The sequence below is a fragment of the Diabrotica undecimpunctata genome, chromosome 7 (genome assembly GCF_040954645.1).
Source record: "Diabrotica undecimpunctata isolate CICGRU chromosome 7, icDiaUnde3, whole genome shotgun sequence".
Lineage (NCBI taxonomy): Eukaryota > Metazoa > Arthropoda > Insecta > Coleoptera > Chrysomelidae > Diabrotica > Diabrotica undecimpunctata.
In genome coordinates, this window is record NC_092809.1 from 149,029,652 (window position 1) to 149,049,135 (window position 19,484).

Here is a 19,484-nt window from a genome sequence, read left to right on the forward strand (position 1 = left end):
GAACGAAAATTTAGTTTAAGAAAATATTGGAGAGAATGTCGATAGGGGTTCAATAAAATTATAACAAAAGTTAAGAAAATCTGTGAAAGCAATTTAAAAGGCCGCTCAAAGCTAAAACAGAAGGCTTGAATAACAGAAAACATATTGGATTTAATGGAGCAACGGCGGCTAGCAAAAAACGACAAAAAATATTTATACAATTATACGAAAAAAAAATTCGACGTAAAATACTAAAATCAAATAGGCAATACTTATCTAGACAAACAGTGTCAGGAAACTAAAGAATTTGAAAATAGATGCGACACGTTTAAAGTGTATAAAAAAGTGAAAGAAGCGGCTGGTATATTTAATAAGAGACAAGAAACACTGCTACATAATGAAAATGGTACAGTAATATTTGAAGTAGAGGACGACAAATATAAAAAATGAAACATTTTCATTACGAACCTATTCGAAGACGAGAGGATTAGTTTATCTCCAAATATTTCTAACTGCGACGGACCCCTAATAACACGATCTAAGGTAGTTAAGTATAATGTACAAGCTTATAAATAACAGCAATATTTTAGAGGCTATAACGTGGAGTATGCCAGGGGGACACCATATCGCCGAAACTGTTCACTACGCTTTTGGAATAGATATGTAAAAGGGCAAAACTGACCGACAAGGGCATAAACATAAACGGAGAAAAGCTTAGTCATCTAAGGTTTGCAGAAGATATTGTACTAATAGCTGATAGGATAGATGAGGCCAAAGAACTTTTAAATCAGCTCTACCTTTCCTCGCTAGAAGGGGGATTAAAAATAAATATATCTAAAACCCAGATGATGACAAATCTTGTAGTCAGCGAAGATGTATGGGTAGGAACAAGATCCGTAGACCAGGTAATAGCCTATAAATACCTAGGTCATGAGATTCGCATAGGAGAAGATAGCCAAACCGTTGAGCTTCTCCGTCGTATAAGACTGACTTGGGCAGCCTTCGGCAAGCTGAACCATATTTTCAAATCGTCTGATATACCAAGATGCCTTAAAAGAAAAAACGTTTAATCAGTGTGTTTTGCCAGTGTTAACTTACGGTGCGGAAACGTTGACCATGACAAGGAGAACAGTTTAAAAGATCCGTGTGTGTCAAAGGGCGATGGAGCGTGCTATGTTGGGCGTTTCACTACGAGACAAGATCCCAAATCGCCAGCTACGACAAAGAACAGGAGTGGCTAATGCAGTAGAGAGAGTAGCAACACTGAAATGGAACTGGGCAGGTCACGTGACTCGAATGACAGATAATAGATGGACAAAGCGAATACTGGAATGGAGACCAAGAGATGATGCCTAGCGAAGCAGAAGTCGTCCACCAACACGTTGGACTGACGATCTAAAACTTTGTCATAGGAATTGGATGCAAGAGGCACAAGATCGAAATAGATGAAAAATTATGAGGGAGATCTATGTCCAGCAGTGGATAAGCGAAGATTGAATGATGATGAACTGTGTTTATCAATACCATCTATACCAGCGAATACCTACCTAATGGTTGATCCAATTTATTGTTCATAGCTTTACCTACATAGAAGACTACTGCAAAAACCTGTGCTGATTATAGAACCATTAGTTTGTTAAGCCATTTATTGAAAATTTTTTTTAAAGTAATACATGGCGCTAACTATAATAAATGCGAGAAATACCTAAGTGACACAGTTTGGTTTCCGTAATGGGTTTAGAACGAGAGAGGCATTGTTTGGGATGAACGTACTTGTACAAAGATGTAATAATATATCTGTAGACATAAACTGTTATTTTGTTGACTTACAAAAGGCATTTGATCGTATTAAGTACTCTATATTGATCGAATTTGTAAGAGACATTGGCTTGGATGGCAGAGACGTTCGCCATAATTGCAAATTTGTATTGAAATAAAACAACATTAGTTTTAGTAGACGGCTTGGAGACATAATAATATAATAACTTAATAATAAAAAAGGACTACGGCAGGGATGTCTCTTGTCGCCCCTGACTTTTAACATTTACAAAATAAATTTTAGAAAGAAGCTTTTTTGTAAACATCTAAATTATCTGTGTAAATAATTAAAATTATGTTTTATTTCCCGTTATGAAGGGTGAGATAAGTGTGATATAAATAAGTTGATTGGGTTACCCATTTTCCTGCTTAATATATTTGATGTATTATGCTACGAACCGAACAGCTATGTTGATTATGTAGCTTTGTAAAAACTTAAGGAAATATGCTCTTATTATTTATAATATTGGAAGTTAAATTTAAATTGAGACAAAAGTAGAAAAGTAAAATACAAAGATGACCTCTCCGGACTTTACTTCTGATAAATAATTAACTCATAAGAGTCGAAGCAGTTCCTTTTTAGTACGGACTATATATATATAGTAATTCTCGAAAATTACGATTACATATGTGAAAATCAAATCTAATATAGCCCATTTGTATGCCACATATTACGTATGAGGTATTACAGATCAAAAACTATTGTATAACTAACAATAGTTTATCTACTACTTACCAACCATAATACAGGTATTTGAAGAAAGCTGAAAAATTAAACCGAAATATTTATTTTCAAGTGTTTCTGCCATCCATCTTAGGGGGTCGATATCTTTATCGTCACATAATACAAAGGTAAAATGAACGAATGCACTACAAAGTGTAAGTAAATATGATCCAACAACTATTATTTGGGGACTTTTTTCCATATCAGCTTCAACATTTTTCTTACATATGGGAAGTTTTATTGAAGTTTTGCCAATTTTTTCCAAATCCTGTCTGATATAGTCACTATAACGTGCAATAAGATACATGCCAGCACAGCCCTGAAATACAAACAATGTTAAAATAGTAAAACATTCACCTTAAACTTACTATAACAAAGAAATAGCTTGGTTTAGATTTCTTTATTTTTTTTTGTAGTCTCAGTAGAAAATTGTAGCTGGTATTTTTCATTACAAGCGTGGAATTTAAATTGTGTAGAAGTCCATCCAACTACCATCCTTCAACTAAATGGATTCTAATACAATTCTAATAGCAAAACTGGTTAAGGCCGTTCCTCGCAATTCTGGGCATAGCTAAATTCCAATATAAAAGTTTATATCAAATAACGCAAAAACTATGGCAGATATTGAGATGATTCTTTTTTTATATGAAAAGTCTTAAAAAGTTCTAGTGCACTATTTGGTTGTAAATTAATAAATTGTTTAAACAATATTTTTTTTTCAAATATTTTTGGTTAAAATAAACGTTTCATAAATTTTTTTTGAAATAGGGCACTACAGAATTTGACCCACTTTCCGAATCTGTTTTTATTTTTAACATAAAGGGTAACACAAAGCAGCTATTTGGTATAAACTTTTTAAAAAAAGTCTTTGTCGATAGCTTCTGGATTCTCGCCGACAGGTAGGTAAGAAATATTATACACCCTCTCATAAATAATGTTGAATAACATTATTAGGGCTTATTAAAGAGTAATATCCAAATATTTTGAAGTATTTGAATATGGAATTTGATTATTTATAGTTATTGGAATATTTATTTTAAACGTTTTTGTTAGTAAAGTTTACACAATATATGAAGTTTGTTTCGTCACTTGCTTGTCCAGTCATATTAGTCCAGGGTAATAAAGATTTTCTCGTGACACTCAATAATCCACGTAGCTGACAACTTTTTTAGTTATTGTAGACCTATAAGAAGAAAACCTTTCTGTTTCCTGTCTAAAGTTCGGAGCTCTTTTTTATTGATTAACAATTTAATGCAAAAAACGCGGTTTTTTCTATTTTTTGCACTCCATTAGAAAGCTAAATACTTGACATAGAATTACAAAATTTTATTTTTTAGAATATTGATAAAGCTTCAAAATGCCGATTTTTGAAAGTTGAAAAGTCGATTTGTTGCTTCGCAAACTGCAAAATAAGTGACAATTGATATTTGTTAAAAAATTTTAGTAAACTTAAACTTTAAACTTTAGAGTTCCACCCAAAGTTGGGTATTGGGGTACTTAACAACCCCTCAAAATTTGGGACCGACATATTAATTAGTTTAAAAGTTATTGTATTTGTTTATCTCAGAGACCTTTTTTTTACAATAACATAAGATAGAAAATAATAAAGAAAGCGAAAGACTTATACTATCAATATGCATTAAAAAAAGTAAAAGAATAATTTATTATAGTCAAAAATCCTGATGTCAAATTTTTGAAATTATGTAGTTTATAAACATTTAGAATAACTTTAAAAACATTGTCCATAGAAAAAATCTTTTTTTACATTCGAAAAGCTAGTATTTTCACCCGAACTTTCAAATGAAAAAATTTGGCCTAGCTTTATTTGGGCCAAAGTTAGCCATGTTTTTTTGTTAATTCACAGCTAATTTGATTATAATAATTAAGGAACCTTTGTTAAAGAATGGGATTTGTATTTTTTGTTAAAAAATTTGCACAAACATTGTACCTTTACAGGACCCTCTACGAATTTTCAAAAATGTAGTTCAAATAGTGACTAGGAAGAACCCACGAATCCATGGCGTTTAAATACCGAACAAACAATTTTAAACGAATAAATTTTTCTATATCTCCGGATCTACTCAATGGATTTTGATAACTCTTTTTTAATTTGTATGTAATTTCTACGTTCATTACAAATATGTAATTTGATTATATATTAATTAATTAATAAATGGTCTAGTTTGTTTAAACAATTCGTGAAAAAATAATTTTCTCCCAAAAATCTATTTTTTTAATACTAGTATCATCAATAATCATAGAAAAACTCGCGTTTTTTTGCATCAAATTGTTAATAATTAAAAAACGGCTCCAAATTCAAGGCAGGAAATAAGTAGGTTTTCTTCCTATAAGGTCTTCTTCTTCTTCTTAACATGTCATACACCAAAGTGCGTAGGCGACTATCTCATTACTAGAATTCTGTTCTTGGCGGCGTGACACAGCTCGCCTGTATTGTGTATTCCTGTCCATTCTTTAATATTCCTTAACCAGGATAATTGTTTGCGGCCGGCTCCTCTCCTACCTTCGATCTTCCTCTACAATAACTAAAAAAGTTGTCAGCGACCTGGATTATTGAGTGTCACGAACATGGTCTATTTTTTGCTTATTTCCCTGGAGTATATATTTGATTAACATCTGTGTAATTTTTCTGTCGCTTCCTCGCTGGTTTTGCATATTGCTATGATAGCAATATATCGGTAAATGTTGCAATTGTATTATTTTCTAGAACAATAATATAACACATATACAAAAGGTAAAGACACTTCTTTGTGGCAGCCCTGCTGTAATTTCTTTATATAATATATATATATATATATATATATATATATATATATATATATATATATATATAAATATGATATAATAATAATGTACCTATAATATGATATACTCCATATAAAACGAACGTCTTCCGACGTTCATTTTTTATTCAATTCGGTTGTTCCATTGTTCTTTAAGTTCTTTCGAGCTCATTGAGTTTCTTATTCCTTTCATCTGTGTTGTGTTCCAGGTACTCCTCTCTTCTGAATTCCTGTAGGTGTTCATACAGGTACTGCATTTCATTTATTGGACATGTCCGTACCATTTGAGCTGCTTTCGTTGTATGCCATCCATGACTGTACCTACTATTCTTATACTTTATTGCATCCAGTTCGGCTTCATATCATTCTTCGATGTCTCTGTTAATCATGGGTTGTAGTGCTAGAGAGAGCATGTCAGCTGAGCCAAAATGAAAAATAATCCTCCTTATTGCTTCCACTGGAATAAGCTTGACCCTTCAACTGAGCCCGAACTACCTCCTTCTAATTCTTTAAACTCTTGTTTTGAAATGAATAATTTCAAAATAATACTCATTATTTTGTCTAATTACCTATTTAGTTGTCAAAACAGATACTTTATTACATAAAGAAGTGAAAGTGGTTCAATTTAGAAATTATATAGTAAATAATAAATATTTGAAAACTGATGCACATATTCCTCCTGCGATTTGGGCTTCAAGTACTAATTTTATAAATCGCACTATTAATAGACGTAAATCTTTTCATTTTAATTTCATGAATGTTATTCGCCACATCTCAACATTTTCACAATTTGATAGCCAATACTGTGACCTCAAAATATCTTGTTATACATACCTGTATGTACCTTTGCTAAGTTGTGAATTAATAATTTTATAAATAATATTACTCTGGTATACTCGTATTATTCTAATTACACCATAACCGCACTGAATAGAAGACCTCCCGCTCGCTTTATTGTATAGACCCAAGAGTTTTCACTACAGGGGTGGGTGTCCGGTTGTAAGTAGGTAAAAAGCACAACTTTAGTACAAGATGACGTGCAGAATATTCTTCGTGAATCGATTTTGTTTCGTAAAGAAAGATATTTTTGAAATAGATATCGCACTGAATTTTACTGTTAGGATTTTCGAGGATAAGCCTTAAAGCAGGCATTCTAGGTGATGAATATTTTCACATCCTTAGCTGTCGCCGTCTAGTATATATTTTTTCTCCCTCTGATAATTTTGAGCTTCACACCTCCTTTTTAATTCCTTTTGAAGCCAATAACAATACAATTTTTCTGTCTATAGATAAGATGGAATATTTCTTGTGTAAACAATCAGGACATTTTGCTTCTAATTCTCCCAATACTTTATCTGACAACTTGTAACGTAGATTACGTACAAATTTATATTCAAGGCCAAGTTGCTCTTTGTCGGAGAGAGGTGGGCGTGGTTCTTTCAAACATATACAGAAACTGTGTATTATTTTAGAATTTATTACTGTGCACCACCCCCTGGTTATTCTCGAAGGGGAACGAGAAGAAAAAAAAATAAGAATTTAGAGAAAGTTTTACAACAAAACTATACTTTTATTTCTCTGTAATGAACAAAAAACATTATTAAAAGATCTTACTTTAAAAGTTACGTCATTCCATAAAGATATTAAAATACCAACTTATGTTTAGATTATTTGGTTACCATGAGAAGTGTTTATACAAAACTAATTTTAAAATCGTATAGGTAAACAAACTTTCTATATCATGATGTTAAACTTAAGAATTGTAAAAATGAATTTATATATTATCCCAAATTTCGAAATTCGTTCACATTCAAAGAAATATAGTTATTTATTAACTAAGAATATCTATTAAAATTTAAGATAAAAATAAAACACTTCACTATTTTTTTAAGTTCATAAATATTCCTCGCTTGCTCAATAGAGAATAGAAATATGAAATTTGGTACAACCTGATTTATCCATCTGCTGGTGGTTAGAAAGAAAAGGATATGCTTTGTTTCTTTTTACCCTCTAAATATTTGATTAAATTAAACCATTCATTAGGAGTCTTTTTATACCATTAAGAATTACTGGGATGACTTTAGAATATATTACTTCGAGTCAAATAAGCATATTCAACATCTCTAGCCTCACGATGATAAGGGTCTAAAAATAAATATTTATCTGAAAATATAGAAAGGAAAAGGATTTTTTTGGCTTACCTCTATAAGAGACCACAAAAACAGAATCACGTCTTAACGGTTTGACGTTTTAAGAGATAAAAGAAAGACGCTATATCCTTTCCGCTAAAAATCGAGACGAGTGACAAGTTAATGAACGTTCTCATCTAACGGATATATTTGGAATTACAGTAGAATCCTTGAGTTAATTAAAGTACTTGGCAGATAGATGGCGGGAAGAATTTTATTTTAAAAAAATTTAATAGAAATTATAATGAATTTTCTAAAACTTTTGAAACGGTTACAAACTTTTCATCTCAGAATTCTACACTTTCTCATTATATAACTCCCCCCACCGAATCAACGCCACAGCAACAGAACACACAATTTCCCTCTCATTCTGAACCGTGTACCTCTCAAACAAATTTACTTTATTGTTCTTCCTTTCCAGAAAATTGCAAAAATGATACAATAGGCAAATAAACTTTGTTTAACTTCTAAACTTTCAAAGAAAGACCCACGCTCATCTGTATCAACTATAAGCGATAAGAACCTTCAATCTGTGGAAAACCCAGCAACAGAATAAACTATGTTTCCTTCAAAACAAGCAGTTCCTAGTTCCTCTGGCCCCTCCAATATAAAAAAGAAATGAGAACGTAGTTTTTCTCTCGACCCCAGTCTATCCCCTGACTCCAACCAAGCAATATAATAAGCCTATAAACACAACCCAGAAGCTTTTGCAGTACCTCCTGATAATGTAATTGCCTTTATCGAGAACGCTTACGGCAGCTGTGAGTCCGTCTCAGAATCATTCAAATTCACAACAGGTATTAAATGACTCATTCTAACTTTACAATTAATAAACCCAACTTTTAAAGAAAGATCTACAAAAATCAGGGTTACACGCCTAATTAAAAAAATTAAAACTAAAATACATTGTGAAACAGATGATTCTGAAAGTATAGACAGTCCTGATAATTCGCAGGATGCTTGTGATAAAGAATACCTGTCTGATATTTCATAAACCTCGCAAAAATCCAAACACTCTACATATTAACTTTATCCTTCACACTGTTATACAATGCAACTGTGATGGATTTTATTCTCGACGTCCACGACTTGAACCGCTTATTGCTTAGTCTTCTTGTGACTTCCTATGCCTACAACAAACAAATTTCACTGACAAATATTCCGGACAACTTAAAAATTTTACTGGATACCACAGTATTTGAATTACCCACCTTTGTGCCAGTGGCGGAAAATAAATTTTTGTTTTTCACTGATATTTTTCATAAAGAATTTCTACTAATTCGAAGCTTGAAGCTATAGCCGTTACAGCTTGGTGTCCTACCAAAATTACAATTTGTTATGCATGTATATATACATATACATGCCTCCACACTACTGTTTAATAAGTTCCGATCTTAAAGATTTAACTTCTCAGTTTCCTACACATTTTATTAAGCAGGTGACTTTAATGCTTAGTGCATATACTATATCATGCTCCAAAAACACATTTGGAAGAAGTAAACCAATCGAAATAATCCTAAATTATGTAAATATAAACTTAATTCAGGAAGTAGTACCAACTTTGACATTTAAACAGGTAGTTTCTTTTCCATAGATTTATCTTTCTGTAATCCTGAAATATTTCCTTTACTTTCATGGTACACATTAAACAGCCTCTATGATGGTAATTATTTTCCTATTCTCATCTTTGACCAGTCAAAACTGCCTTCAAGAATTAAAACAAAATGGAAAATCACTCAAGCAAAATGTTAAATAACTATTTAATTGAATCTGCCGAGGAATGTATTAAGCCTCATGGAATCTGTACGTTAGTTCAATTACAAAAGACGCTTCATGCGAGCAAATGTGGTAAATATAAGAGGTATGAAAGGTCATAATACATCCAGCAACATTACCGTCATCTCCCTGCAGGATCAAACAGTTTCCGATGATCAACATATTGAAGATATCTTTGCTATTTTCTAACGCTAGTTCTATTAATCTTCCTTTTAATCTCCTATAATTTTCTAGAACGAAGCCATCTTCTCATTAAAAAACTCACCAGCCAGTCCAGACGATATCATATCAATATTCTTAAAAAATCTTTATCTAGATACACATCTCAAACTGCTAAAGTTTAATAATAAGATCTGGTCTCAAAAACAGGTCCCAGCGTTATGGCGACCAACAACTACAATTAATATCAGAAAGAATAGCTCATCTCCAAATCTTCTAAAATCATATGGATCAATTTCTTGCATTTGTAACTGTTAGACTGTTAGTAATTGTTAGAAAATATGGTCAATAAACGCTTACTATGGTATCTAGGAAGAAATAATATTCTTGACCCCTTCCAAACAGGCTTCAGATCAAATCGAGGTACAATGGATAGCTTGGTTACATTACACACTGACATTGTTAACCCATTTTCGAATAGAAGCGAAGTCATAGCAGTAACTTTAGACGGAACTCAAGAAACCCCTCAAGAACTTCCATCTAATTGTCAAACAGTTACAATAAAACCGATGATCACCCATCACCAGCAATCCAGGATAGTTTGAACTATGTTTTCCAAATCACCAATTAATAATTCTTGTACCGGCATGTAAGTAGTATTTTTATTTATTTACTATTTTATTTTAATTCATTAGATTATCCTATGCCATTTTGTTGGTTTTACTTTGTCTGCCTTAATCAATTTTTATTCATAATAATATCACAGACATAAAATATTGGCACAGTTGCTGTAATTGTTTTCTTTATAAGACAACACACTAATTGTGGGTTTTTTTGTAATTGCGGCATTTAATTTACCAGGTACCGTTAGACCTGAACATGCATAGCAAATTGTAGTATGCGAAACCGGTCGTTGGTGGTACAATTAAATTGATTGTAAGTCTTATTTTATTTCTTTTTTCCTATATGTAATTTAATAGGTAACATTTATTTATTTTTAAATTTTTTTTAGTAAATCGGTATTGTATTAAAAGTATTAACTGTATTAACAAATGTAAAATCGAAACCACATCAACCCACCACTCGCAGAGTGGTGGGTTTCTCGATCAAAAGGTGGAGAAAAAAGACAAAGACGGCAAATACTTATTTTTCACATAAGTTGTTTACATACTTTTTTAAATTACATGTACAATAACCACATGGTCCACAACAATAACCACAATAATTATTGTGGACTATTATCTTAAGCTTCTTTACATTTTACACCATTGACTGCTACATGTCTTTTTAAGGTAACACATTTGTATTAACTTGTCTATGGATGTTTGGTTTTTCATATTGTGTCTTCACTCAACGTCTTCAATAAATAGATGAAGTAACCAACTTCTTTGTCTTTTTTCTCCACCTTTTGACCGAGAAACCCACCACTCTTCGAGTGATCCTTATTTATATTGGATTAACGGTACATACTCCTTTATATATATATATATATATATATATATATATATATATATATATATATATATATATATATATATATATATATATAGCAGAGTCACAGCTACCTCCAGCACTTTGCTACAAAATACAATAAACAAAATAGACACCTGGTCTAAGCGTACTGGATTTGTGTTTTCAGCTTCTAAATCCAAAGCAATTTACTTTACCAAAAAGCATAGACCTAATCTACCTTCTTTAACTCTTAACGGACTTCGTGTAAAAACAGTTAAATATTTGACACTTCTTGGTATCACCTTTGAAGAAAAGCTTATATGAAGGCAGCATATTCAGTAACTCAAAGAAAACTATACCCAAAGGATCAATTTACTTAAATCTCTTGCTGGCTACCTTTTGAGAGCTGATGACGAATCTCTTCTTAATATATATATATATATATATATATATATATATATATATATATATATATATATATATATATATATATATATATATATATATATATATATTATATATATACATATATTTATATATATATATATATATATATATATATATATATATATATATATTAATATTATAATATATATAAAGTTAATATTTACTGGTTGTACTGAACAAATTGCTGAAACATATGAAAATATGCTTCTAAAGTTTCCATTTTTCGTTATGATAACAGCAACTGAAATTAAGATATTCACTTCAAGTAAAAGTAGTGTGAATGTAGTAAAATATCTTATTATCCAACTACGATTTGGTCCCACTCCGAAGGTCAATAAATTCATAAGATGCTTGAGGTGATCACCTAAAAAAATAATATACATACATAAACACGTATACAAGCATACTGTGTAATATACAATAAGCTATTTGCAAAGATGTAAAAGTGATATTTATTATTACCGTAGGATTGAATTAAAAGTTTCCCCAATTAAATACATTTTTTTCTTGTGACGGGTAGCTCTTTTGAAAAGGCAAGTTTAATTTATATAAAAATATATTCGAACTAAATAAATACCAACATTATATCCTGGATAATATATACAAATTTTAATTATCATTCCTAAACTACATTCATTTTACAAATTCCCATCTGTCAACAAACGCACGTGAAAGTCAAACAGGGTCGTACTGAGGTATATTATATGATTTTTAAAAATATTAACTTTTGTGATGAAAGTACTGTGTAGAACTTAAACGTGGGATCTAAAAAGAGAAAAAGAAGTAGTGGAAGCTTATGTGATGTTATGAAGCAATTAGGGTTAAGTGTACACGAAATAGGGCCAGATTGTAAGTGCTTCCGGTACTAATGCTTTCAAAAGATTGGACTTTTGGGAAGAAATACCATTATTAAGGATTTTAATAAAATGTCGAACAGAGATGAGCAAAACAGTTACTTGACTGGTCTTGTATACATGACTTTAATAAAGAACCGCTGACCACGAAAAATGAAAATGATGCCAAGTTTCGCGATAAAGCATATTTTTATAAAGTACCAGTTCAGCCTCCGGTTGTTAACCATAGTAACTGTATTAAAGTGCCTATTTGCATGGGAGCTTTTGTTTCATTACATGGCATTACTGGACGTCATCTACAAACGATTTAGGAGTCTCTAAAGATAACTGGTAAGACACCTCCAGATATGAGGGGTAAATATAAACACGTACATTGTGCAAAGCATTCGACCACATTTTTAGCTGTAAAAGATCATATTAGTTCCTTTAAGGGCCGACAAAGCCACTACAGTAGAAAAAAATCTACAGTGGTGTACTTAACAGACAGTCAATCACTAAGAAAAATGTACAATACGTATAAGGCTTTATCTCCTCCTAACTATACTATAAGTTGTATCGCAAAATTTGTAATAATAACTTCAACATTAAATTTGGATATCCACGCAGCGATAGTAGTTGCGATAAATATATTGCTGAAACAGCACTATTGAAAAATCAAAATGATTCAACGACGCCAGAAAATGACACGAAAATTCTTCAAGAACTAAGAAAGAAGGAAATAGAAGATGAATTGCATTTGCGAAAGGCCGAAGTGTTCTATGATCGTAAAAAAGAAGCAAGAAAAAGAAGTATGGAGAGAAAGAGTTCGAATCAATAGCGATGGATTTCCAAAAAAACCTTCCTATACCAAACATTACAACTAACGACGTGTATTATAGAAGACAACTTACTTTATATTTTTTTAATATTCACGTGCTGTCTACTGGGGATTCCTACTTTTATTGTTACCCCGAAAATATCGCAGCTAAGGGATCAGAGGAAGTTATTTCGTTTTTGCATAATTTTATATTTTTGCAATTAGACTCCAATGTAAGGGATTTACTTATATTCTGCGACTCTTATGGAGGTCAAAATAAAAACTATAACATCTTTAAATGCATTCATTACGTAGTTGTTTCCACAGGACGACTTGACAAAATTAAAATGATTTTTCCAATAAGATGTCATTCATACTTAGAGTGTGACATAAATATGAGACACATTAACCAGCGGATCAAAGCTCAAACTGTTGAAGATTGGTTGGACGAATTTAAGAATTTAAGGGAGCGCACACAAAACCTAGCCCGTTTTAAGTCAGAGAAGTAGGTCAGTCCCTACTTTGCCAATGGACTCAGTTTCTTTCATCCAGTTTGAAAACAAAATTCCCATTTGCTATCAAATCTATTCAAGAAATAGTTTGTGAAGCCATTCAATATTTTATTTAAAACTAGCTACAATGGGCCTTTTGGATCTTATGTGATTCGTACCAACACTATCTTACCAACTGATGATATGGCAGGAACCCAAGAATTTTTAAATACATAACAGCAGATAACTACTTGGCACTTAATAACAACGGAGAGCAAAAAATTCATAGCGTTTTGTCATTATGACAGACGTTTTATTCCAAATTTTTGCTACGATTGTAGCATTTTTAAATTCCTTGGTATATATTGAAATCCCATCGTATTTGCTAAAAAACCGAATCATTATTTCAATCCTCCTTGCGTCGCCGAGTTGATATAAAAACATTTTAAGTTTTTCTATATATCACGGACGCGTATTTCTTTGGTATTATCTTTTGATGGAAGCCGCTTAATATTCTGTGTTTCAAGTAAATATTCCCGTTTATGTTTTGTTTATACCAAGTTGGGAGCAAGAAATTTCAAAAATAAATACAACACTCTCGCTGAGGTCGCTGTCAGGGGCAGTGGGTTTTAGTGTTGGTCCAAATTTTACGTCAAGTTTGAAATGTTTTGTATTTTTTTTTGTCCCTTTTCATGGAAAATTTGCAGCAGTATTAATTTAAATATATATTTACAGTTAAAAGTGAAGTTTGAAAGATGGGCCATTGAAAGCAGACGTGTATAGTTTAGTAGGAAAATACCGGCAAATTTAAAAAAAAAGTGATTTAAAACTCAATGTAATGTGTCAATTTTGGACGAGTAATCACTGTTTTTTATTTGTAAGCCGTCTCTCATCTTAAATATTTGTAAAAAATTTAGATCCATATACTACAATTATGCACGTAGAACAAAAAAACTACTTTCTTCACGTTAAAAATTGTTCAATTATCAAGTATATTTACTTGAACAACCTGAAAATACCATATGAAATAATTTAATAAATTTTTATAATCGTGTATTACACAGCTACCAATGAAATATATTAAATAACAAACTTTCTGAAGTGCGACCCTGTGTACTTCGGTAGTTTATTGAGAGACTCTTGTATACACAATAATATCAACTCAGGTAACCATTAAGTACTCAACCATTTTTCGTGAAACAAACTATATATATGCACTTAAAGTTTATAATAACAACGTTAGTTTAATATTATATTTTTATTCGCAGATTGTAAAAGAGGGAAAAATATTTGTAATAATAAGTTTAATTATTTATATTAATTTTTGACTGTGAAAGTAACAGAAATTAAACAAGTACAAAAAAAACATTCAAGAATTTATTAAATTCCTTTCTATTAGCGCTTTAATAGAGAATAAGGCGTAAACAAAATGTATGTTTAAAAAGCGGTCTTAAAATTCAGTCCTTATTAGTGCTAGTGCTAGATGTATATTATACTTACCCCTCATTTTACTGTTATATATTAAATGATTTGGTTATTACCAAAAGTTAAAAGATTACAATATTTATCGTTTTTAGGATAGTGGGCTTTTCAACAAAAACAAAAAGTATAATGAAAGGGTTTTCAATAATTACTTAACGATCTTAGAGTGGACGACCTAAAATGATGGTTTCAAGGTTATTATTTTAAATATTAAGCTAATTATATTAAGTATCATTTTGTTAGTATATTAAATTTCAAAATATCGAAATAAAACTAATGATAATTGAACTACTCAAATAAACACTAAACTGAATCTAAATGAAATAAACAGTGTCATTAATTTTCACTGTCCTTATTAATGACCACACAATATTACAACGATCTTTATTCGCTCCGTGCGTGACTGACGCGACATCTACCGCATTCATCTGACAGTTTTGGACCTCCCAATTTGAGGTTAAACATATGTTAAATAGATACGAAATTGACAAGTATTAATAATTAGTTTTTTAATTATATTTTTTTCGGTTTATGTTCAAAATAAATTTAGTATTAAAAACTGGGTTTCTAAAAATTCGTTAACTTTATCTTTTCAACCCCAAACGGAAAAGAAAGGGAAAAATCTAGTACTGGCAAATCAAGTTTTTGCATGTGGAAGAGCATGTAATTAAAAACAATATTAGTTAAAATTATGATATAAAAGCTAAAGTCATCAGGCAAGCTACAGTTAGCTTGAAGCCTAATTAAATATCATTTAAGGTAAATTATTTAAATTTTTCCTATTTCAATTGCTTAAAATTGAAATTATATAATATTTACTTTTTCATATTAATAGCACGAACCCATCTTTCTCTTTTCTCTAATTTATGTGTAATCTTTGAAAACCTATAAAAGCTACACTCACTATTTTTGCTATTATTAGCACAATTAAATTTGCAACATGTATTTGCACCCATTTTTGATAAAATTTATGCGTAAAAAGATTCAAAAGGTCCAATTTTGTCATATTTCGCCGCTACGCACGCTTGCATCGTTTCAAGGTACCCCTACCATGGTCACGCACGGAGCAAATATGGGACTGTTCAAAGTAGAAAAAATATAAATATCGATACCATCTAGTACGAGCTATATAGAAAAAGTTATAACAAAAAATATTACCACTCAAAACTATACAAACTTCAAATACAATGCAATATAACAATATAAAATGCATATAAGAATGAACATGACTTTCCATTACCTTATAAAAATAGGGAAATGTCAATAAACACACACACATGTACACAGCTGTAGTCTTTTATTTGAATTTCGCGCCATTGACAAATCTGATTGTCACTTAAATTTAAAGTGTCTCAAGAGGATAACCTCACACTATTATGACTTATTTCGGCCAGAAAGGTCGAGTTATTAATTAGAAAGTGTTTACTTTTTCGCTAAATAAAGTTAAGAAAACTAAAACGTCTTCAACGGCCTTTCGTCAGAATCATGCTTGAAGTGATTCTCTTTTATCTACTTACCTTCTGCACTGAGCACTCACTCAGCTTTTAAAGCTCAATGGTTTTCCGCTAGACAAATCAACAACCTCAGCAACCATCTTCGTTAATTTTCAAGGCTTTTGCTCAGACATTTTGACATGCTGTTCGTTTGACAAAGGGCAACCTTCCATTATTACAGTACTAGGCATAAAATGAGACCCTATGACTGACTTCTTTTCTTATTTTTCTCGTCCTTTGAGAAACCTTGTACAAAGCGGGCTATTCGTTCAGAAATCATCGTGTTTTTTTCTATCTTCTTGGTTTATTATTCCATGTCTTTTTTCTAGTCTAACGTCTTCTACAACCGTTGTGGTACTTCAGTGTATTCTGAAAGGATGAAATATCTGACCAAATACAACTGACCACTGTACTTGTATGTGTTATAGTTCTAGAGTTAGTTCTACATGAGACCATATATCACGAGATCATAGCTCTTGACAGCTATACTGCTGACTGACACTTTGTCAACGAGTCTCGTCTAATTTTTATGCTCGTTCTGATTCGACAAAATTTTAGCTCTTGACAGCCATATTTCTCGCTGATCTAGTCACATCTGTCAAAGAGTTTTTCGTCTGATCTTCTGAGGTTTGGTCTGATTTGGCGATGGCGCTCCCTTGAGCTAATTTTTCTACCCTCAAATTGCCAATCGTCATAAACACATGCAAGAACTGATACCACTTTCACGCTCTACTCGACATTATGTGCCCTCTAATTAAAACTACTCTGATTGTGCTAGTTGGGTCTTATCACCGGCACAATTGTTACAATTTTCACGAAGCTGGCATTTTACAACCCCGGTTGTCGTCGTAGATTTTCTTCTGAAATGCGACACCACGCCGAGAATTCGACGGTGGTCTTCTTCTTGTTTTTCGCACCTCACGGAATTCTTATGGGAAAAAAGACCAACGGTATTATGTTTGACACAGTCTTCCTAGTTTAGTAGGTCCAAAAATTCTACTGATTCGACGCTATTCTTTTTAAATGATGGTATTGTACGAGTTATTAATCTAAGCACAGTTTTAGATGGCATCTAACAGTGTCCGGTGGTCAAAATATGCCCGCCGCTCATTTGTCAACTCATATTTTATTCTTACTTAGTTCTTTATTAGTATATCGTTTTTTATGTCTATCCTTTACACTTATACTTTCAGCTGTTCTTAAAAACATTCGTTTTTGGAGCGGAAGAATGTTTGGGAAAGTATTTAGTATTTATTTACATATTTTACATTCAATATTTTTATTTCTATATTGTAATATATAATCTTATTTAATGGTATATTCGCACTACTTATTTACTTTTAAAGATTACAGTATATTATTTTCTTTTATTCACTAAAATTCACATTGTCAAACTAGCTAACACATGCTAATCTTTCCTTAATTTAAAATATGTCTAAATGTTTAATGTCTAAAAAAGATTTCTTCCACCGTTGTATGCCAAAATTGTTCTTTCTAAATAAAAAGTGCTAATAAACATTTTTGTTCAAAATTAAGGTAAACCCGGGAAAGTGTGATTGTGAGGCAAGTGTGACTATACCATAGTATAAGAAACGTTTTGTGGTTAAACTGTGACTTCTACAATTTAGGGATGCCAGCGGCATCTTGTGAGTTGAGACTGAAGGTCTTGAAACAGCGATCTATGCAAATACTCAGTTTGTAGAAAATAAGTAATTTGATATTTAACCGTCGCCGTATTTTAGTACGAATTAACCTATGCAGACTTTGTTTACAAATTTTGTGAGAAGCGAGTATTGGGTGGTAATTAAATATTTTATGGTATGCAAGGATTGTTTAACAACTATATTACGTTGTATGTATTAAAAAAATTGCCAATTTTAATTTTTAACTGAATTATGACTTAGGTCACACTTACCTCGTTTATATTGCATACTGGGGTAAAAATGACACCGTGTACTGTGGCAACTGTGAACTTGCAATGGTGAGAAACTATAAACGGAAGTCGGATCGAGCCAACCAAATATACCTAAGATGATTTAAATCATGCAGTGTCAGAGATAAAAAGAGGGGTTTGTTCGATATACCGGACACATAAATTGTTTAATATTCGGTGATGAGTCGGTAAATAAAGACCAGATTGTGGAAAACCATACAACCAACATTTCTGATGCAAGTTTTGAGGAGCTGCTATTAAACACTGTTAAACAGACAGATTATGAACCAGAAGAACAAGCAGGATCCCCTACGGGTCGATCCACTATTGACCACATTTTCTCCTTAACCCAGATAATAGAAAAAAAGATGGCAAGGAATCAAGAGATTCATATGTTGTTCGTCGACCTACGGAAAGCCTACGACAGCGTTCCACTGAAGAAGCTGTGGCAATCAATGGAAAGCACGAATATTAATATAGAATTAATAAAAGCCGTCAAAGTGCTATACAACCAACCAATAAAAAAGATAAAAGCAGGGACACAAACAACAACAGGATTTATTACATCAAAAGGATTAAAGTAAAGATGTTGCTTGTCTCCCACTTTATTTAAAATATACCTCGAAAGTGCTTTAAAAAGATGGAAACAAAAATGCAGGACAATGGGGATACCGCTCACCAATACTTTGGTATATACGCTTAACTTTGCAGACGATCTAGTAATAATGACTCAAGATTATGACGATTTAAACTATATGGCACGAAAATTAATTGAATAGTATGATATATGGGGTCTAGAAGTAAATAAAAAGAAAATCGAATACCTGTGCATTGGAGCAGAACAAAAAGATCTCATATTAGACGATAACACTATGATAAAGCACTGCTGTGACTACAAATACCTAGGTATTACTATTTCACAAGATGGAACATTAGACAAAGCCATAAGAGAGAGAAATACGTCAGGGAGAAAAGCCATCACAATGTTAAACACCATTTTATGGGACCAATCCATCAGCAAAGAAAATAAAAAGAGGATATATGAGACTATAGTAAAAAGAAACACTTTATACAGCTGTGAGGTATGGCC